The 24191-nt window shown below is 38.9% G+C and overlaps 1 long non-coding RNA gene across 1 annotated transcript in view; it reads right to left on the bottom strand.

Annotated features, from left to right (window-relative positions):
* The window catches only part of LOC137220711 (uncharacterized), a 583372-nt gene that overhangs the window by 422752 nt on the left and 136429 nt on the right, over window positions 1–24191 (bottom strand). The window contains exon 2 of the long non-coding RNA XR_010941755.1: window positions 1005–1102. This is a non-coding gene — a long non-coding RNA (uncharacterized lncRNA). The remainder of the gene's footprint in view (window positions 1–1004; window positions 1103–24191) is intronic.

The raw sequence follows: 24191 nt of genomic DNA on the forward strand, positions 1-24191 counted from the left end.
AAAGGACTCTAATTGGCCCAGATTAGATTATGTGTTCATCTCTGAGCCAATCACTGTGGTCAGGAGTGATAAACATTGTGATTGGTCTATCTTGTGTCCACCTCTGCGGCCAGAGAGGTAGAATCTGTTACCATAAAGGATGGGGTTACCATAAAGGATGGGGTGTGTCATGAAAATGCAAAGCATGACACAAACCTTAAGAATTAATATCATCAACTTCTAAAGACCATACAAATAATAGGTGGCAGAGCTGGCATTCAAACCCAGATCTGCATGACTCTGAGGCGTGCGCATTAACCATTTCAATTCCAGCTTCTTCTGGATTAAAATATTTTGAGTTTTCTCTAGTATTATGCCAGAATTTTCTTATCTTTGTCCCTCCATCTCTTAGAAATACTACCTGGTACTTTTTAGGTGTCTTGTGGAATTAATTAAATCTCCAAACTATAGATTGCTTATTTGCACATATTCTTATATCAGCCTGGACGTGACCATTTCTGAGACCAGCTCTGTGGGTCTTGTGCTCAGAAGAGAACAGATGGGGATTTGAAGAGTGGGAGGGGGTGGAACATTTTAATTTCAAGAACAATTTTAGCACCACAAAAATCAAAAGGGAAATAGAAATACTAGAATTTTTATACTCAAAGTTGCCTGATGATCAAAAGTGAGCATAAGAGGAGTAGCAAGAACCAGCTAACATACATTTTTCTTATTGAGAAAACGATAACCATCTAGATTTGTTATTTCTATTACATTTTTTCTGATAAACACTTTGGGAAGAAGAGTGGGTTTGCGTGGGGCCAATGGGGACATTTTCTTTGACTGTATTATCACAATTATTATAACAAAAATGTGTCCATGAGATTACTTGCAAATTTAAAAATAAATAATCACTGCCTAAATGCATGGTTTAAGTCTCTTGGCAATAATTACCAGTTTTCTGTCTCTTTCCACTTTCCCCAGCTGTGGTGATATGAAGGTATTGTTCAAGAAACGATCTTTACCTTCTTTATTTTCATTTGGTCATGTTGGTTTTCATCTTGTTTCTTCCAGAGAATCATGTCTTTTCCTGGTACTTGTCTTTTACGTTCCTTTGTGAAGCCTAAAGTAAAGCAAACAAAAAAATCATTTCTTCGTTAAGCGTAATCTTCTTATTTCTCACTATTCATTTTGTCTTGCTTTGGAACGCTTCTGGTCTCCTCTGGGCTTTGGATCTACATATTTAAACTTTTATTTTCATTTCAGTCTTTCAGTCCTTTTGTTCTCCTTTCTCTGTTCCACACACAAAAAAATACATTTCATTTTAAATGACTCACCATTGTATTGCTTCCCCGGCTTTCACAGCCATTAAGTTGCATATAGTCTATTAATTTAGAGTTGTGTTATGCTGTGTTGGTTCAGGCTGCTTCTAGTTTTGTTAAAGGATCTGTATGTGGCTGCAATTAATTTATTTTTAAACATTTTCTTTCTCTCCCTCTGTCCTCTTTTCTGTATTATCCAATCTATTACCCACCAGAGCATTATACGCTGATCCAAACTGTGCCTTATTCCAAATTTCAACTTCTTCTTTTTTCCTCTCCTATTAGACTCATTTTGTTTCTAATTCCAATCCAACTACCCACAGTCTTGCTTCACCAGAGAGTATAATACTGGTGTTTATTCAGGTGATTTTGAAGTGAGTTTTATCCTGCATTCACTAGGAAAAAGGAGAAGGGAGGGGAGTAGAGAAATTGAAAATAATAATTGTTTCAGTCTTGAAACTAAATATTCCCTTTCGGCTATGTACACTGCTGGGATTTTTCTGGGCCCTTAGTTAATCTTCCCATTGCTTTGCCTGTACTGACTTGTGCAGAGAGTAGGCTCAAAACAGCAGTAGAAGAACTAAGAACCCTGACTCAAGACCTCCTAGCCCCTTGCCCTAATCCTTTTCCCTTACTTCTCATTTAGCAAACATTAGGTCCAAATCTACCCTTGTTCTTTGAGCAAAAGAAAGAAGTTTGCTTTCACCATCTTCTTCTCTAGTCAGGTTGATGTAAGCAAAAAAAGAATATGGTCTAGCTGGGCTCTGGAACTTTTTCCCAGATGGCATTACAGCCATGCCACAGGTGCAAGGTCTTTTTAACACACTGAACACATGGAAAGCCTTGGCGCAAGGAGCTAAAGCTAGAAGTTTCATGGAATTCATTAAATCTCCAAACTACAGACTGCTTACTCAAACATATTCTTGTATCAACATGGATGTGACCATGTCTGAGACCAGCTGTGTGGGTCTGGTACTCACAAGAGAACAGATGGGGAAGAGAGCCCACCCTATGGACTATCAGAGGGGTAGATCCTAGAGCATTCACCCACCCCTGCCATGGTCCTCTCTGGGCTGCCCACGAGGTGTGAGATTCACATGACTACGGCTATGGGCATGATGAGTCTGCCTCCCAAAATGAGATCTGTGGCCTCAGTTCTAAAGATCTGAAGCATTACACTGCCAATTATAGTACAGTGCAATGCGTTCTCAGCTTCGGGTATCAGACTCACAGCAAATTTGAGATTAAAATCTTCAACAAACTGTTTTCCCACATGCCTTGTGGAGAGATATGAAGGCCTGTGGAAAAACAAAAGACTTGACATCACAGAGAAGTTGGGTCCTGACTCAAGAGCTCTGGCTCTGTGGCCCTGGTAGACTGGCAGAGCCTATCTCGATGGCCATCAGACTTCAGCAGAGGTTGAATTAGGCTCTTACACACAAAGTCTGTCCCTTAGTCACAAGAGTTTCCACTGTCACCCCCACCATGATTCACTGACCCAAGTCTGGAAATCCTAGGGGCAGGACCAAATCTCACAGAAAACCGTGAATGTGTCCCTAAGTCTTTTCCAGGCAAAGCTAGTGCTTCCTGTTGGTTAAAGTAGACGCCAATGAGTCCAAAGCTTGTGCAATACATGAGCCAGTTTCTCACAGGGGAAAATTCTACTCCGTGGTCAGAAACTAAACCTGTGAGTCTAGCCAGACATTTTGCAACTATGAACGTAATGAAGTTAGTCAATTTTCTATTCAATTTTCTACTGTGTTAGAAGGAATACTGTCACTTTAAATTCTGTGTCAGAACCAGCCTTTAAAGAAGTCAGTGGCTGGAACAAAGTAGCCAGGGGTTATCAATGAAGGACAAGACAGAAAGATTTCATCTGAAAAATCAGGAAAACTACAAGTAACAAAATCCGAAAAGGCTCCTATGAGTAGAGCAAGCCAGATACAGGTTTATTTGTGTCTCTATGTTCTATGGATGCAAAGGAAAATTGATGCGCTTATTGGGAGCTTCTAAACTTAGGGAGGAGAAACTGAATTAAAGAAGTATCAAAAGCAATTGCTAGTGGTGACACTAAAGACGCTAAGAAAAGCTAAATTTCATGTCTTCTCACAGAAAAACATCTCCCCTGAAGCAAGTTCAGGACATCCTCACACTAATAAAGGAAGTGGGATACATGAGAGCAACTACCAGTGAGTTGAGACTAAGATAAGAAGGGGCAGTCTAAGAAAAGAGAATTCTCTCTTTCACTGTGATGGAAATGTTAATTAGTACATTTCTGAAAAGCAGTTTGGCAACATACTTATAAAAATCCTTCAAAATATGTGTTACCTTTGACTTAATAACCTTACTTCCAGGCTTCTACCCTAAGAAAATAATTTAAAATGTAGAGAAATAGGCATGTCACAGAATTATTTATGATTAGACATCTAAGTATATAACAGGACTATACTATAGAAAATTATGCATTTATTTAAATTGCACCTTTAAGATTAGTCAGTAATATGAGATCATGCTCATAATATGTTAATTAAAAGAATAGATGCAATATAAGTAGAATTATCTTAGGTTTGTTTATATATTTTCTGCAAAGAAATACAATTGTGGTTATTGCTCAATTGTAGAATCAGAGTTCATATTACCAAATTTTCCAAAACAAACCAGTATTACTTTTATGATCACAATAGAAGTTATTTTTAAGGAAAATTTTAAAGTTTATGCCACATTGTTGGGAAGAGGGGAGAGCAGAATACAAAATTGTATAAGAAAAAAAAGGTCTAAAAGGAAATACATAAAATTTTTAAGTATTAATTTTTGTTATTTTAGGACTGTAGGTTGCTGTATAATATTTGTTTTCTACTTTTTGGTATTTTTCTATTTTTCTTTAGAGAAAATATATCTTTTTTATACTGGAAGTAATATTTTAAAATTTTCTCATTAAGGATAATGAAACCACCTAAGAAATATATAAGGGACTTCTTTTTATTTGGTCTTTTATTGAAAGATGTAATAAGATGAGAGGGACTTTTCACATTTTTCTATAATTGGCCACCAAACTCAAAGCCAGTGACAAAAACCAAAAAGATACCGTGTGAAAGACAAAAAGCAAGAGGAGGGGCAGCCTTTAAGAGAGAGGACTAAACCGGCTCAGCTACCCTGCCGAGCCCTGCCACCCCTCTCCAGCTTCTCCATACAGACAACTGTGGGATGCAGAAAACTTACGGAGAATCTTCGTAATCATGAGTCACTGGTCTCGCCTAAGGGAAGAGCGCTACTGTTTGCAATTGGGGAAGCCATGAAAATGCACCTCTCAGATGTCCTACTGCAGGGAGTGCAAACAACTGCACCAGCTGCTGCACACTGGAATCTACCATCACATTTGAGCCAAGATCAGGCTTTCCATTGGCTGCTCCCAGACCAAAGACTGAAGCAGCAGGGATGCTAAGGCAGTATCCTTAGTGATAAGGATACCAATTGTAAGGCATACCATTCCAAGAGCCTTGATAAAACTTCCTAGAACTGCACTGAAGTCTAAGACCTTCCTTTCTTTCCTTTCTCCTATGCAGAGGTCAGAGCAGCATCACCATCTGGTGGGTCTCCCTGCTTTCTCCAGCTCCTGCTCCTTTCCTCTTAAAGCATTCCCCCCAATAAATCACTTACACATCTAATCCCATCTTGGCATCTGCTCCTCTGAGGACCTGGGTAACACAGGGCACTCCTCTATCCATTCAATCACCTATAGAACCCAACAACAGAACCATACCAACCATTGGGAGAGTAGACTATCACATGGTTCCCCATTTTTTTGGGTTTCCCATCTCTTTGCAATTTCTCTTCTCCTGATGCTAATATAGGTACTTAATCCCAATCAGCAAGTCTGGTTCGTATGCGTTTCCCATGGGTCAAATGAATACTGCAGCATGTAGATGGATTTGAATGGTGTTGCTTGTACCCATCCAATAGATTTAAACTACTCAGATTTGAAGTTTGATGAGGATTCAGAGTAAGGACCTGTGGAAAGCCTTTGAGAAGGCCCCTGGAAAGGAACTGGGAGCAGCCTCTAGGACATCAGCAGTCCTGGGCCAACAGCCAGGGAACTGGAACCTCAGTCCTACAACCACAAAGATATCCTGCCAACAGCCTGAATGGGCTTGAAAGCGGGCTCTTCCAAGATGCTCCAGATAATGCCTCATTAGTTGACTCCTTGCACGCAAGAACCTAAGCAGAGAATACAGTTGGGCCATGCCTGACTGCTGACCTACAGAAACTATGATATAATAAATGAGTGTTGTTGTAAGCCAATAAGATTGTGATCATTTGTAATGCTGCAATAGAAAACTAATACAAGGAGATTCAACAGCATGTATTTGATAGCAGTAATTGGAGAAAAGTCAACCACTTTGTTTGTGCCTCTACCAAGTTCAGAATACTTAATAAATTAATTACAAAGTTTTATTATCAAGTTTGCCTCGTATTACTAAGTGAATACATTCAAGTGTCTCATAAGCAAATTATATCTATTGTACAATGCAGTGGCTTAAAAATGTAATCTGTTACCTCAAATTATAACTATTTATAATCAATAATCATTCCCTATGGTCTTCTTTTTAAACTACCACATATATGTCTGATACCTAAATTAATGGCACAATTTTTAAAATAATCAACAATCTCCATAGTTCCTGAAGGAGGCAGGAAAGGAAGGGAAGCAAATACAAGGTACAGTCAGGGTACAGTCATTCCTCAGTATCCACAGGAAATTGGTCCCAGGACCCCTCTCAGATACCAAAACCCCTGGATGCTCAAGTCCTTTACATAAAATGGTATATTATTTGCTTATAAACTATGCACATCCTCCCATATAATTTAAATCATCTCTAGATTACTTATAATACCTAATAAGTTTAAATGTAAATAGTATTGTAGATACGATGTAAATGCTATGTAAATAGTTGCCAGTGTGCGGCAAATTCAAGTTTTGCCTTTTGAAACTTTCTGGGATTTCTTTTTTTTCTATTTTTGATCTGCAGTTGGTTGACTCCATGGATGTGGAACCTATGGATACAGAGAGCCGACTACATTCTATCGCTGTCTCTTACTGAGTGAGCTGACAACAACCTCACCAAAAAAATGCAGCTGGTTTCTTGTTTATGCAGGGCATCTCCAGAGAGGTCACTTGGAAGCCCTGCATCTATGAACAGTCCATCGCGGGAAAGAGGGAGAGAATTTATCTGCCAGGTTCTTTCTGTCTACTATCTCCGCTGGTCTAAGGATCCCTCTACACTTCTGGGTGTGTTAACTCCCTTAAACGTCTGGTGTGTTAGTGTTACCCAACCTCTCCAATTAGCCCCTTGCATGCCACTTTCCAACAATTCTTCTGAACTTGGACATGGTAGAAAGGCAGGGGTGGGGTTGCTGCAATTCCTGCCCAATGAGCATGGCAGAGTCATGCAGAAGCAGGGCTCTCACCCTGGAACGACTGGGACAGCTGACAGTGTTTTAGCGGAAGGTGGTGACCAAGGGTTCTCCACTGAGCAAGTGCCCAGGGCCCAAAAGGTGGAGCCAAGCATATCTGAAGATGTCCATTAACTTGGACTTCACAGCCCCAAATCTACTGTTTGCACTGCACCACCCTTCCCATTATCTTGACAACTAGGTAACAGAGAAATGACCCATTCCCCCCACTGCTTCTAAGAAACAGCTACTTCTTTCTTTTTACCACCATCCTTAATTTTGGGTTCCTCCCATCTGGTTTACATTTCTTCCCAGAAAGCTCTTGATGCCCTTATTTCCAAACTCTTCTCTGTACATGAAGCTATTTCTTTCCCACCAATTTTTGTAATCCATGCTGGAAAACACACGCAGAGCCCCTGGGCTCCTGCCCATTCTGCTTTTCATTATTGCAATTGCAATGTGGTTAAACCAGTAATGTGGAAACCATGTGTGTGCGCTTGCAGTGTATTCTACTCCAACATTTGATAAGAGTGGGCTTAATACACACATAGGCACACACAACACACACTTCTCTTCTGGGTAGTGCAGTGTTTGAATGAAGACGTGATGACATCTCTGGGAAAGGAGGAACAGAGAGGAAACGTCTGTGTCTGAAGTATAAGCCTTCCAGTTTCAAAATGAGAAATATTTCAAAAGTAGTTGCACTAAATCCTTATGTGCAGTGGACAAAAACCTTATGAGAAACATGAAAAATTTAAAAATAGGCCATTAATAAATAAAAACATTTTTCCCACAGATAAACCAAGCTTTGAGTGCTTAAGCAAAGGCCTTCTTTTGACATTTACAGGATTCTTGCATTTATATTCAAACTCATCAAAAATTGTCCCTAAGTGACCACACAATCACTTTCTGTGGTTTTTCTTCTTTCCTCTTGATTAGTTTTTCTCTTCAGACCTTTGGCTGACTATTTTGCTACTGTTACCACGACTGAAGTTCCTACCACCGTTAAAAGAAAGAACGATGAATAGCAATGCTGTATTCTCAAGTTTTTTCACCGTGAGCAGGAAAGGACCATTTAGAGATTGATCTCCCCATCAGAGAACCATGTCACCCAATCTCCCTGCTCTGCAACTTGTCACAAGGTTGATTGTAAATATAATATATATGAAAATGAAGGAGGAAAATGTATGCTAAACTTCAGTGGTGGTGCAGGGGGCTGGAAACAACGTTGTGTGGTACATCATTTCATCGGAATTTCTCATTTTCAGGACATTGACTCTAAAATTACTGTAGTCACAGTGTTTAATGTTCCTGCATTGGGATTCCAGAGTTTTTTAAAAAAATGATTTGAAGTCAGAAAAGCAAGACTGACTTATTTGGACCAATGCTGTAGTGTGACAAAAAATTTGCAAGAAAATAAGAAATGCTATAAGCACACACACACACACAGACTTACAGCAAGCTTGATACTCTATCAATAGAACACTGAGAAGGGTGTCAGTAAAAGAAGAAACATAACATAATAGTAACTAGTGAAGCTTAAGTTTGAAGGCCCTGGGAGGGGACCTAGCAACACGGTCAGAGGTTTTTGTGCAATTTGCAAAAATAAGCTATTTTAACCAAAATGGTTAAGACTGCTGTCTCTCTACTCCAATTTCGCATTTGTGTTGAAGGGGAAAAAAAGAGAGGACCCAAATAAACAAAATGAGAAATGAATAAGGAGAAATAATACACAATACCACAGAAATACAAAAAATCTCAAGAGATTATTATGAAGTTATATGCTAACAAATTAGACAACCTAGAAGAAATGGACAAATTTCTAGAAAATACAACCTGCCAAAACTGAGTCAAGAAGAAAGAGACAATTTGAACAGCCTGATCACTAGGAGTGAAACTGAATTTTTAATTAAAAAAAAAAAAAAAAAACTCCCAGCAAACAAAAGTCCAGGACCAGACAGCTTCAAAGAGAAATTCTACCAAATATATAAAAAAGAACTAACACCTCTCCTTCTCAAGCTATTCAAAAAAATTAAACAGGAGGAAACACTCCAAAATTCATCTTATGAGGCCACAATTACCCTGATTCTAAAACCAGACCAAAACACTACAAAGAAAGAAAATCACAGGCCAATAGCTTTGATGAATATAGATGCAAAAATCCTCAACCAAATAGTAGCAAACTGGATCCAACAATATATAAAAAGGATCATACATCATGATCAAGGTGGTTTTACTCCAGGGTAACAAGGATGGTTCAACACATGCAAATAAATCAATGTGATACACCACATTAACAAAAGGAAAGGGACTTCCCTGGTGGCACAGTGGTTAAGAATCCACCTGCCAATGCAGGGGACACGGGTTCGATCCCTAGTCTGGGAAGATCCCACATGCTGCGGAGCAACTAAGCCTGTGCGCCACAACTACTGAGCCTGCGCTCTAGAGCCTACATGCCACAACTACTGAGCCCACGTGCCACAACTACTGAGCCTGCACACCTAGACCCCATGCTCTGCAACAACAGAAGCCACCACAATGAGGAGCCCGTGCACTGCAAGAAAGAGTAGCCCCTGCTTGCCACAACTAGAGAAAGCCCACACAGCAACAAAGACCCAACGCAGCCAAAAATAAATTTTAAAATAAATAAAATTTTTTTAAAAGACCAAAAAAATCACATGATCAACTCAACAGATGCAGGAAAAGCATTTGACAAAATTCAACATCCACTCATGATAAAATCTCTCATCAAAGTGAGTACAGAGGGAACATATGTCAACATAATAAAGGCCACTTACAACAAACCCACAGTCAACATCATACTCGAAGGTGAAAAGCTGAAAGCTTTCCCACTAAATTCAGGAATAAAACAAGAATGCCTACTCTCACTACTTCCATTTAACATAGTATTAGAAGTCTTAGCCTCAGCAATCAGACAAGGAAAAGAAATTAAAAGTATTTAAATTGGAAGGGAAGAGGTAAAACTGTCACTATTTGCAGATGACATGATACTTTATATAGAAAACCCTAAAATCTCAACCCCAAAACTATTAGAACTAATAAATGAATTCAGCAAGGTTGCAGGATACAAGATTAATATACATAAATCTGTTGCATGTCTATACACTAACCCTGAAATATCAGAAAGAGAAACTAAAAAAAAAATCCCATTTAAAATTGCATCAGAAAGAATAAAATACCTAGGAATAAACTTAACCAAGGAGGTAGAAGACCTATACTCTGAAAACTATAAAACACTGATGAAGGAAATTGAAGATGATAGAAAGAAATGGAAAAATATCCTGTGTTCTTGGATTAGAAGAATTAATATTTTTAAAATGAACATACTACTGAAGGCAATCTACAGATTCAATGCAATCCCTATCAAAACACCAATGGCATTTTTCATAGAACTAGAACAGATAATTTTAAAATTTGTATGGAAATACAAAAGACCACGAATAGCCAAAGCAATCTTGAGAAAGAAAAACAGAGCTGGAGGAATCAGGCTCCCTGACTTCAGACTATACTACAAAGCTACAGTAATCAAGACAGTGTGGTACTGGCACAAAAACAGAAATATAGATCAATGGAACAGGATAGAAAGCCCAGAGATAAACCCACACACATATGGTCACCTTATATTTGATAAAGGAGGCAAGAATATACAGTGGAGAAAAGACAGTCTCTTCAATAAGTCATGCTGAGAAAACTGGACAGCTACATGTAAAAGAATGAAATTAGAACATTCTCTAACACCATATACAAAAATAAACTCAAAATGGATTAAAGACCTAAATGTAAGACTGGAAACCATAAGACTACTGGAGGAAAACATAGTCAGAACACTCTTTGACATAAATTGTAGAATATTTTTTTGGATCTGTCTCCTAAATTAAAGAAAAGTAAAAATAAACAAATGGGACCTAATTAAACTTTAAAACTTTTGCACAGCAAAGGAAACCATTGACAAAACAAAAAGATAACCTATGGACTGGGAGAAAATATTTGTAAATGATGTGACCAACAAGGGATTAATATCCAAAATATATAAACAGCTCATACAACTCAATATCAAAAAAACAAACAACCCAATCAAAAAATGGGCAGAAGAAATAAATAGACATTTTTCCAAAGAAAACATACAGATGCCTAGCAGGCACATGAAAAGATGCTCAACATCACTAATTATTAGAGAAATGCAAATCAAAACAATGAGATATCACCTCACACCTATCAGAATGACAATCATCAAAAAGTCTACAAATAACAAATGTTGGCAAGAATGTGGAGAAAAGGGAACACCTGTACACTATTGGTGGGAATGTAAACTGGTGCAGCCACTGTGGAAAACAGCATGGAGGTTCCTCAAAAAGCTAAACTTAGAACTACCATATGACCCAGCAATTCCACCCCTGGGCATATATCTAGAAAAGATGAAAACTCTAATTTGAAAAGATACATTCACCCCAATGTTCATAGCAGCACTATTCACAATAGCTAAGACATGGAAGCAACCCCAGTGCCCTTTAACAGAGGAATGGATAAAGAAGATGTGGTATATATCAATATATATGCAATGGAATACTACTCAACTATAAAAAGGAATGAAATTCTGTCATTTGCAGGAACATGGATGGACCTAGAGATTATTATGCTTAGTAAAATAAGCCAGATAAAGTAAGACAAATACTGTATATCACTTATAAGTGGAATCTAAAAAATAATACAAATGAATGTATATGCAAAAAAGAAAGAGACTCACAGACATAGAAAACAAAATAGTGGTTACCAAAGGGGAGTGGGAAGGGGAAGGGACAAATTAGGGGTAAGGGATTAACAGATACAAACTACTATGTATAGAATAGATAAGCAACAAGGATATCTTATATAGCACAGGGAATTATAGACATTTTCTTGTAATAAATTATAATGGAATATAGTCTTCCAAAATACTGAATCACTACAGTATACTCCTGAAACAAATATAATATTGTAAATAACCATATTTCAATTAAAACATACTAAATAAAAAATTGCAAAAGTAACCTATTTTACCCCAAATGATTAAGATTGCTCTCTCTCTCTCTCTATTCCAATTTTATTGGATGGCATTATACAGGCCAGGAGCATGTGGGGGATCCAACTAAGAGAAAGTTGAGTTGAGGATATGTTTCATTTGGGTTTAACAGAAAAGTAAAATATATTTCAGTGATTCTCAGTCACTCTTGTGTTAGTTGTGTGACCGTTAGTGTCCTGGTAGAGCAATGGCTTCCAGGAGCTCTCAGATGATCCCTGAGAGACACAGAGGTATAGAGGAAGAGATTGCATCTCAATATAAACATGTACCTCAGGGCTCTTTCCCAGAAGTGTATTGGGTAGTCAAAAGAAACCAGTTTGAAATGTAACAAAACCAGAAGCTAATCTACGGAAAATTCTTCTAATCATCAGATCTACTAAAAGATAAGTAGAGGATTCAGATTGCATTGATACCTCATCAAAACAGAAGTTTTCTCCTTGACAGAGATTTTTTGAAATGTGATAACAATCCTAAAAATGTATGCAATACCTTTCTAAACTATCAATATTTTTTTAAAAAAACATCAAAAGAGTTACATTTCTATTTTCTCTATGAAAAGCATATTACAACATTGTTGTCATATGAAGAGGCGATCCAAGATTATGAAGCCAAAGAATGTATTTCTGATGTTGGTGGTATTTGTCAGCTTTTTCAAATTTTTAATTCATTATGATTCTTTTCACATTCCAAATAAATGTTCTTTTCTATCTAATTTAGTAGTCATGACTTCAATTCTCTTGAAGAACTGTGTAAGCTTCTGGCCCCTCACAACATGTACTTCCCCCTCTGTCTGACTCACAGTCTCACTGATGACTCTCTTTGCTTGAGCTACTTCTAACAGCCACACAGATCATAAGCCTCAGTGTCTTTCTTCACCTCCTGGGATCCGAGGGCTTTCACTTCAGCTCCTTTTTAGTCAACCTGGACCATAGTCACATCTTGTTCCTTGTCATCATGTAGAACCCACTTCATCTCCAAAGTCTTAAATTCCAAAGTGCCTATAAGTCAGTTTACGTAGCTCAAACTCTTTTTTTCCAATTTCTTTTATACATATACCTACAGACACACATGCATGTGCACATGCACACCTCTTCCTCACTTTCCATCCTCATCCCAACAATCACTTCAAATATCCCATATTATGTGTACTTCTCTAAACCTTGTCCTTCCTATTCCATACTTCATAGCAATCCCTCTCAAAATCAACCCGGTTAGCTCTAATTATTTTAACAGCTGTGTAATGTTTCACAGTAGAGATACATGATTATGAATTCAATATTTCCCTTTTGATGTCCATTTAATTTGTTTCCTGTTTCATTGGTTGTAACATGAACTGCAACAAACATTCCTTTACCTGTATCTTGATGCTATTATATCTACAGGATGCCCAGTACTTGGGCTGTTGGCTTTAAAGGTATCACTTTTTTTTTTATTTTCATAGATGCTGCCTAGCTGCTTCCAAAGACTAACAATTCACATTTCCATCAGAAGAATATGAGAAACTCCTTCTCCCTGCCTACTCTGCAGCAATAGGTATTATTGCTCTTTCTAACTCTTGCCAATCTGAAGCATATAATAATGACACCTCACTGTTACCTTAATTTTCTTTCCTCTGACCACTAGTAAATTTGAACATCTTTTATTTATTAATCTTTCAGATTAACTCTTTTGTGAGTTGTCTGTTCGTATTCTTGGCCAAATGTTGTGGGGAGGGGGGTGGTCATTTGAGTTTTTCGTCATTCTTTCTTAACCCCACCCCACCTGTATATTATAAATAATTACTCTCTGCTATGCTTGTTGCTAATATTTCTTTCAAATTTACCATATTTCTCCTGACTTTTTTTTTTTTTTTTTGCAGTACGTGGGCCTCTCACCGTTGTGGCCTCTCCCGTTGTGGAGCACAGGCTCCAGACGCGCAGGCTCAGTGGCCATGGCTCACGGGCCCAGTCGTTCCGCAGCATGTGGGATCTTCCCGGACCGGGGCACGAACCCATGTCCCCTGCAGTGGCAGGCAGACTCTCAACCGCTGCGCCACCAGGGAAGCCCTCTCCTGACTTTTTGTGGTTTTTTACATCATTAAATAATCTGTAATAGTATCTATAATGGTGTCAGTCTTTAATTAATTAATTAATTATAAAGTTAAATTATAAATTAATTATAAAGTTCTCTCCTACTCCTTGGTTGCATATAATCTCTTAGATTCTCTTCTAAAATGTTATTTTATTGTTCACTGAAATCTTCAGGCAATGTGGAACTTCCATTTGCATATTTTTTGTGATAGGGTCCAACTTTTTTTTTTTTCTAGAAGGGTAGCCATATATCAGCACTATTTATTAAGTAAATCAGTCATTTCCTACTGAACTGAAATGCTACCTTTATCATATGGTGATTTTTCACATATGCTGGGATATATTCTTGAGTCTATCTACTATTCTATTAGTTCTAGGCTATTTATTTGTTTACTCTTTGCCAGTACCATACTGATTTTTAATATAGTGGTTTTGCTGAATTTCTATTTTTTTCATACTTAGCATTTCTTGGGCATTTACTTTTATATTCGCAACTTGACTTGTTTTAATCCAATGAAAAGTTGTTTGAGAGTTTATTGGAATTATACTAAATTCACATAATCATTTTGGATGATTTGACATTTTATGATATAATGTCTCCCTGTCCAAGAACATGGTATGCCCTTCTATTTATTCAGATTTATTTCATGTTTTTCTATATATGTCCTTTATTTTCTTGCCAAATTTATTTTTTTAATATTTTATAATTTCTTTAATATTTTGTAATTTTATATCACTATTTTGAATGAAATACTTTGCCCACTTCCTTTTCTAGGTGTCTTTATTAGCATAGAGAAAAAAGGCTTTTTTGTTTTCAATTATTTATTGAATCCGGTCACTTACAGAAATTTTATTAATTCTTGTAAGTGTTACTGAAGCCTACTGGGGTTTCTGAGTATACTATTATATCATCAGCCAAAAAAACATAGTGTCATTTATCTCAATTTCTCTAGCACCAAGTTGTATCTAGTACTTAGCAAGCACTCCGTAAATGTTTTAGGAATGAATGAACCAATGAATTAATGGATGAACAAATGAAGTGGGCCAGAGATTATTCATATGGTGGATTAAGGTTCCTTCCATTGTAGCACCACTCCAATGTATTACAGATCTTCCTTTTGAATGCCACAGCCATTTCTTACCTAGAAACCACTTAAGTTTCCAAATCTACAAAAGGAGAAGATGAATAAACATGATGGCCACAGAGAATATGTTCCTGAATAGTGAAGGATCTTCCTGAGTGAATTGTAGTGTGTGTTCCTTGAGTTCCTCTTTTCATTTGCGCTCAGAGAGACTGTAAAGGGAGACTTTGTTATTCTGACCAGGAAAGCAGTAACAAGCTGTCCCTATACTTTAGAATAAGTTAGAAGGCTTAAGGAGGCAAACTAATGCTTTTATTGAGTGAGGGCAGGCAGTTAGTCAAATGTTCACTTGCAGGAGCACTTCAGTGAAAGGTCCAGAAGTACAGACAAAAAAATAAAGGCAGTTTGGGAAGCTTTCTAAATCTAGGAAGAGAGTCAAGGGAAAAAAGTGCACAGATGATGACAGAGAAAGCCAAAGAGTTGCCCATTTATGTATATGTGTTCGTGTACATTTTAGTGGTCATCCATATATTACCTCCATGGCTATGCCTCACAAATATCACATAACAGAATTGAAAGCATATGCTCACCTGTCTAACCTCTGTAAGTCAATTATACTTAAGGAGAGTCAAGCCACTAGGTCTATAATCTCAACCACAGCCATTCACCTTATGGTAGCGATTAGAGTTGTAGGTATAATTTATTACTGAGGGAATTAACCATTATCCATGTTGCAATCTTGATATTTCAACTCAACTAAGTGTCAATCTGCATCATAATAAATAATAAATAGGCCCCAAATGCTAGAAGCTTCTGATTTGATGTTATAAGAATATCACTTAATCCTGGAAGAGGTTTTCCAACAAACCACAGTAGCTCCCTGCTCTTTCACAAAATTAAAATATACATATACATGTATGAAGGCACGAAAAATTTTCCACTGCAAGAAACACCTTTGCTTTCAAAGACAGAAATGATGATCACCAGGCTGGAGAGCAAAGTTCTCCCCATAAATTACCAGCAAGAACTCCAAGTACTAAGACAATGAGGAGAAAAGAGTATGTTCAAGCTGCAGAAATAAATACAAACACAGCTTACAAGACATGGTTACCAAAAGGGTGACCAAACTGTTCTTCAACGGAAAACAAAATGTTTCTCTTAGAGAATCTAAAGGAAAATCCCTTGAGAGGCAGACAGAGTACCAACGTAGTAATTGGCTAACTAATCCCAAATACTGCATCTGAGCTAACAGCACAAAGCCAAATGAGGAGCATCAGCTTCTACACACACACACCAGGCTACTGGGGACGTCTGATGCTTTGAAACATCTCTTCACATTTTTAGCTAATGAAAGGTTTATAAAGAAAATGTATCCCTCTACATAAGCCTAGCCCCATACACACACGAGTGCATTGGAGATGTGGCTCAGGTCTCCAATTTGCTTTGTGTAGCAGCTGGCACCCTGATGTTTGGCCTTTGCTCACAAGGCTAGTCCTGATGGAAGCGCTGTTGCCATTCCTCTCTGAGAACCTGCATCCTTCTCATCTATTCTGTATCTGCCAGGCTTAGAAACACTTTCTTCCTGGGCCAGACCATGCTTCAATTCTTTTGATCACCATGACATAGAATTTGAAAACACTAAGAGACAGACCTCTCAAAATGGGTCATATGACCTTAATTCCCTATCAAAGGCAATGCTAGGAAGAGTCCGGACATTACCTGTATTGCTGCCTGGCCTCTGCCCAGCAGTAAGAATGTTCAATCATACAAATGATCCTGAGTCTTTGAGCTGGGCTTCTTCACTCAGCAGTTAGGATAGGCAACAAAGGGTCTTCCCTACAGCCCAGAACAGGGCCCCTGAAGATGACCAAGAGAGTCACTCCAACAAACAGAAGGGGTGCTCTTTGCTTTCTCTGGGGCAGAACTGTGATTTCAGTTTAATGTAAGGCAATTAGAACATCCCTTTATCTGTAGACTGACCATTTCGACAATCCTGGTTTACACCTATTGTCCCTGAATAATTATTTATAGTGCACCTTTGCACTCTCGAAAAGTTCCACTGTGGAATATGAATTATATTGTCAACCTACTTACTCAGGATTCCAAGACAAATACCTCCTTGATCCAGCCAAGGTAGCATGAGCACCAACAAGGACAAACAGTGTTCCTAGGTGACTTGAAAGAGCAGGTTGGGGACTTAGAAATGGTACTCATTCTTCTCTGGTGCAGATATCAACCCTATCTTTCTGTGAGGTTGCATATCACTGAAAAAAATTAATCTGGAGATCTCATCTATTCCCACTGAAAGAAAAATTTATTATAAGACAGTATCAGTCAGGGTCCCAACAGGAAACAGACAACCCACCTAAACTAGGACCATTCAAAGAGAGTATATTTATGACAATGTGGTTATAGGGGGACCGCAAAGGATAGTACGTAAGCCTAATGCTTCATGCTAACCAAGCTGTCATCATGATAGGCCCCAGGAAGAAGGGGAGGGAGAGCATCTTGCACAACTGGCTTCTTGAGCGAAGGAGAGACCCCTCAAGACACAGCTCAAGCCTCCCTTCTCTTATGAACCAATCCCACAAACCATCTGGCCCATGAAGATGCCACCCTGAAGGACAAACTGCACCACACATCCAGCTCTTACACATGCTGTGTTCTTACACACCCTTGCACAGTACGAATACGTCCTGTCTTTTCATCTAGACCATGAACTCTATGAAGGCAGAGACCACATCTCTTATCTCTGTATCACAGAGATCTGTATCACAAGCGTTGTAACACCAGTGGCTCTAAACCTTTTATTTTTCCAACATAGCACATAAAATCTATGACATTCATAGACAAGACATTCCCCACATGTATTCCCTGGGTTACACATAATTCCCACTGTGCTCCACCATTTCTCTCCCACTCAAGCTAGCAGAGCAAAATGAAGATGAGCGAGGTCAGGTCATTTTACAGATAGTCTTGAATCCACTCTGTCTTTTTATTCCAATGTAATATTTTTTCTTTTTTAATTAATTAATTTTTATTGAAGTATAGTTGATTTAACACTCTGACTTTTAATGTAAATTATATACAGGCTTTGATGATCTGATACTATTAAGTGATGTCTGGCAACACATCTCACAACTGCTCCTGCACACTGTGTCTTAACAGCACAAGTTCATAATGTGTTTGATGGTGAGAAGCAGGAAGGGGTCACCAAGTGGGTAGGAAGTATGGAAGAAAAGGCTGTCTCCATCACTTCACACACAGGTGCAGGACCATAGGAGAGACCCCAACCCTGGGATGCTATTGTTGGATCGAAGAAGAGATCCCACATTTACAAAACCAGAAGGGAGGAGCTAAAACGTGCCTTACACACTACCCACTCCACCCCTGAATTTCACAGATGAGGAAATTGGGTTATGAGGTATTCCTGTGATCACACAAGATACTAATCAAGGCATTATTGGAACCCTGAACTCAACTGAAGACAATTTAAGAAAAAACAACAACAAAACTCTTTTCTTGCCTGGGAATGAATGAATTCATTTGTCCTTACTGAATGCATATATTTACTGAGTGTCTGCCTTGTGCCAGGTAATGGGGATAACACAGTAAACAAAAAAAAAAGAAGGGCCTGCTCTCAAATGGGGGTAGCATTTTATCTAGGTCAGCGAAGACTTTCTGATAAAGCAATGTAGGAGCAGAGAGGTAAAGGGAGGGAGGGAGTCACATGGGTCCCTAGGGCAATAGTGTTCTAAGAAGCAGAGCAGTGTGTGCTTGGCATGTTCCAGGTGAGAAGCCATTGTGACTTGTCTGGAGGGGGAAGAAGGGACAAGGGACTAGAGATGAGATGAGAGATCGGGGTGGGAGTGGGGGTGGCCACATCATGCAGGGTCTTGCATTTTACGGCCAATGAGATGGGAAGACACTGAGGAATTTTCAGCAGAACTGGAGTATAATCTATGTCTTTAAAATGTCAGTCTAGATAGTATGTGGGGAAGAGACTTGTCAGATCAAGGGGAGACGCAAGGAGGGAGCTAATGCAATGATCTAGGAAAGGGATGGGAGCAGTTTGGACTAGGGTGATAGACATGAGGTGATGAAAAGTAGTCAGATTCTGAACATATTGTTACAAGACTGCTGACAGAATTTGAGGATTGATTGAATGTGAAATGTGAGGGGAAGAAGGGAGTGACAGATGAGGTCCAAGTTTTTGGCCTGAGTAACTGAAAGATTGAAGTGGACACTTACCAAGAAAGAAGAATGAGAGAAAGCAGGTTTGAAGAGGAAGGTCAAGAATCTTTCTGAACATGCTAGTTAGATCTGCCTTTTAGAAATCGAAGTGGGTCATCCAGCAGGCCAGTGGACACACAGGTGTGGAGTTCAGAAGAGAGGCTGGGGGGCATCTGCACAGAGGTGGCATACTGAGTCATCCGACAGCATGTGAGGGCAGACAGAGAAGAGCCCAGGACCGAGCTCAAGTTCAAGTACTAGGTTGCCCTTCCCAAACATCACATGTGCACTTTAACTGAAGACTTTCTGCAGACAGTGGCTCTTCTTTCTCCTTCACCATCAGCTGAAGGACAATTCCCTGGGAGAATGTCAATGAGCCTCTCCTTTCTACTTCAGGAAGCAGCACTCCCCTTTCAGCCTGCTTCCCACTCCAGCAGGAAGAATGGTGAAGGGACAAAGGAACCAGCCCAGAGAACAGGAGCACTGCCACTGTGGAATGGTGAGTACGAGAGAGAAGTGACACCTCCCAGACCTCTCCTAGACATCGATGACTAAGCCATCCCCAAACAGAATAGGCAATGAGAGAAGCAGAGGCAAACCAAGTCAGCAGGTGAGCAAACTTCTTGATAAGGGGCACATCCTGACAAGGGAGGGAGTCTGATCACAGCCCAGAGTGGTGATGGTCATGTCCTTCACGCTATAAGGGATGACTGGCTATAAGGGCCGAGAGTTACAGATACTGCAAGTTGAACCATTTTTGTTGCCAAGGACAGAGCAACAGCAGCAGGTCCTGACACTCAGCTGAGGCAGGGGCTTCAACTGGGCTCTGGGAAACCCCTTATGGGTTATTTAACTTCTCCAAGAATTGGCTTTCTCTCTACTATGAGTTGGAAATGGTTAAATGGAGCTCCTTTACGGAGAAAATTGTTCAGAAATAACTTATGAAGAATTAGCTTCTGAGTAAAAATAGCATCACCACATTAAGTTTTAGACAGTTAAAAATAGGTAAACTCCCATTGTGATGAACTCAAGGAACTTGCCAATTATTTTAATGAACTAAAATGGTGTAAAATTAACACATTGCTAGAAACCAGGTTCCAGGTTGAGGGATCTGGAGGAGAAAGAATGCCAACATCCGGCTTCTGTTAATAAATCCACAAGCAAAAGGGAATTGAACCCAGCAGGGGAAAGAAATATCAAGAATACACAAATACATATATTCCCCCTTTCTTTCACTGGATGCTGGGCCTTTGTTTTATGTGCTTTTTTTAAATTAATTCTTTGGAATATGATATGGCACCTAATTAGATGGCTAGACTTTCTAGGTGGAGAATAAGAGTTACTGAAGAAAAATCACTTCTATTAGAACAAACCTGCTAGGAAAAGCTCAGCTATCCTGTCATCCACAAGGCAGGTAGCACACAATCAATTTCTCTTAGTGAAGAGAGAGAAACAAGGAGCAGTGTCACACAGAACTTGTGCTTGAACTTGAACATCAATCATTTATTTCTCTTATATGGGCAGTAACTCTATCAGATGATTATTGCACATGATTGACTGAAGACAGAGTAAGAAAGCACTGTTTGCAGAGTATAACAAAACAGCCATAAGTTATCATTCTGAAGTCAGAGAGAGAGATATGTCCATATCCTAGCTCTACAAATTTCTAGCTGTGTGACCTTGAGCAAGTTGCTTTACCTCTCTGTGTCTTGTTTCCCTCTTCCTTAAAATGAAGAAGTAGCACCTATCTCATAGGGTTATGAGAATTGAATATGATGATAAAATGTACAGTACTCAGTACATACCTGAAAGCAGCTATTAACTAATTATTATTAATTAATAATATTAATTATTAATTAATTCATATAATGAATCATGCAAAATTTTTTACTGTCTAGAAAATTTTCTTATAATGATATTTATTGTGTTGGGATTTAACTGAGAAAGACATCAAGAGACATCTGAAATGCCAATGCAGCTACCCTGGGGTTCTCTGGTAAACTCAGATCCCTAACGGGCATTTATAAAAGAAGGAAAGAAGGATACAGAACCAGAGCAAGCTGTTTTTAGTAGCATAAACTGAGTGCTTGGCAATATAACATACAAAATGAATGAAGGTTTGCCTCATAGAAAAAAAGATCAGATTTGTGGGTGGCGGGGAGGGGCCACGGAGAGGGGATTGGATGAAGGTGGTCAAAAGGTATAAACTTCCAATTATAAGATAAATAAGTAACAGTGACAAAGACAAAAAAATTTTAATTATCTCTTTAAGGAAAAAGTATATGATATTGATGAAGTACTGTAAGACACCATCAGTATTCTAACTAAAACTTGCCATTTGAAATTTCAAAGATGAAATGATACTTAACAAAAAACAAGAATTGGGAAAATCGGTTCAATGGCAGAATTTGGATTAATCTGTCTTCAACATCCTGCGGAGAGGGAGGCCCTTCTGGAGTAAAAAGGCACTGACAACATTGTTCACTTATCCACATTCCAGCAAGGATGGACGGCTGGCTGCTGGAAAGGGATTGTACACAACAGGCCAAGGGATTAATATAGTATGATGCACATAGCCACGATGCGAGAATTTTTTGGTCAATGTTTAGCAAAATCATTATGTTGGAGAACCCATTTACTATTTTGTTATGAATTATACATTGATTAGGGTTGCCAGATTTAGAAAATAAAAATACAGGGCATCTGGACTTCCCTGGTGGTGCAGTGGTTAAGCATCCGCCTGCCAATGCAGGGGACACGGGTTCGAGCCCTGGTCTGGGAAGATCCCATGGGCTGCGGAGCAACTAAGCCCATGCACCACAACTACTGAGCCTGTGCTCTAGAGCCCGCAAGCCACAACTACTGAGCCCACATGCCACAACTACTGAAGCTCGCGAGCCTGGAGCCCGTGCTCCACAGCAAGAGAAGCCACCGCAATGAGAAGCCACCGCAATGAGAAGCCCACACACCGCAACGAAGAGTAGCCCCCGCTCAATGCAACTAGAGGAAGCCCACATGCAGCAATGAAGACCCAACACAGCCATAAATAAATAAATAAATATTTTAAAAAATACAGGGTATCCAGTTAAATTTAAATTTCAGATAATAATAATAATTTTTAGCATAAGTATGTTCCATGCAATATGTGGCTACCCATCACTAGGCCACCAGTAACTTGTCACTTAAGTAGGACCGGATGCAGGGAAGGAAGCAACTGCCTTCAGTTTTGGCAGACAGCACAAGTTCTGTGTGACACTGCTCCTTGTTTCTGAGGAAGGCATTCAGCATTGATCACTTCCACTGAACTAGTCCAGTGGTTTCTAAACACACACACGCACACACAAGAGTTATTTAGAAACAACTTTTGATGTGAAATCCTAACATGTTAAACAGATTTTTTTCTAAAAGGAGGGTAAGGACCTCTGGTTGAATGGAGAAGTTAGGGGTAGGATGGAGGAAGATGGACGGTCTAGATCTCTGCCCACTTACCATCATCTCTGCCCTCATAGCAGCCCCAAAGGATCTCCTTGGAACAAAGGGACTCTACAGAACAGATGTAGAACATCAATCATTTATTTCATCAGGCCCACCAAGTCTTACTTAAAACTGAATGTCCAGATCCACTTAATGTAAGCCTTACTTGAACATGTCCTTGTCTATGCCAGAGTTTCTTCTTACTGCAGACAAAATCATCAAACTCCCACAAGAGAGACACTGGAGTCCTATTTGACTCATCTCAGTCCTTCTTCTGCCATAACCATTCTGTTGCCACAGTCTGCTCTTTTTTACTTTGCAACAACTGTGCCTCTGTGACATGAAAGAAGCAGCTAAAAACAGAAAAACTCTCCCCAACAATTCTTCTTATCCACATGGTAACAATTATCTAGGAATTGAAATAAACTTCCAGACGCTTTAAGTAAATTTTCTAGTCATCCTCTAGATACTTACTAACACAAAGACATAGCCAACACTCTCCACCCACTTCCTCTGAGAGTTGGTTTAGAAGAATGTTCTCATCGTGGGTACAAGAAACACTGCTGTCACACAGAAGTCTTTTCCCTCACCCATTGCTACAACTATCTGCAAGGCTGCCATGCCATCTCCTGCAGACCCACCTCCATTTGGTATGTGAGGAATGTCCTTGAACACACTTTTCAGGTTTATTCAAATCCTTGTTATTCTTGCCCTCCATAATGTATTTTCAACATACTTCTCCCTGGCCCCTGTCTGGGAGTAATCATCCACTATGATTTTACCCCAAACCATTCTCCACAAAAGACCTTATATTTTTGAAAGAAGCACCACAGAGCCATTCCCAGAGCACATGGAGAACATCCCTGACCAGCTTAAAAAGCCAACTTCAAACCAATGGACAGCTACTTTTCATTTAAGGATATATGTCCATTCAGTTTGCTCATTTAAAGTTATGTGCCTACAAAAAAGCGACTAAAACTAATTAGTGAATTTAGCAAAGTTATAAGATTCAAGATCAATACACAAAAATCAATTGTATTTCTATATACTAGCAACAGAGAATCACAAATTGAAAAATAATAGTACCATTTGCAATACCATCCCAAAAAAGTAAAATAGGTAGGGATAACTCTGACAAAACATTATGCAATACCTGTACTGAAAATGACAAAACAATGCTGAGACCAATTTTTAAGGACATAAATAAAACCATGTTCATGAATTAGAAAACTCAATAATATTAAGATACTAATTTTCTGCAAATTGATCTAGACAGTCAATGCAACTCCAAGAAAATCCCAAAAAATCAGCATACTAATTCGAAAATTCATATGAAAATTCAAAGGACAGATAGCAAAAACAACTCTGACCAAAAAAGAACAAAGTTGGAGGACTAACAGCACCTAATCTCAAGACTTATTATAAAGCTACAGTAATCAAGACACATGGTATTGGTGGAAAGACAGACAAACAGATCAATGAAACAGAATAAAGAATTCAG

This window comes from Pseudorca crassidens, chromosome 3 (genome assembly GCF_039906515.1).
Source record: "Pseudorca crassidens isolate mPseCra1 chromosome 3, mPseCra1.hap1, whole genome shotgun sequence".
Taxonomy (NCBI): Eukaryota; Metazoa; Chordata; class Mammalia; order Artiodactyla; family Delphinidae; genus Pseudorca; species Pseudorca crassidens.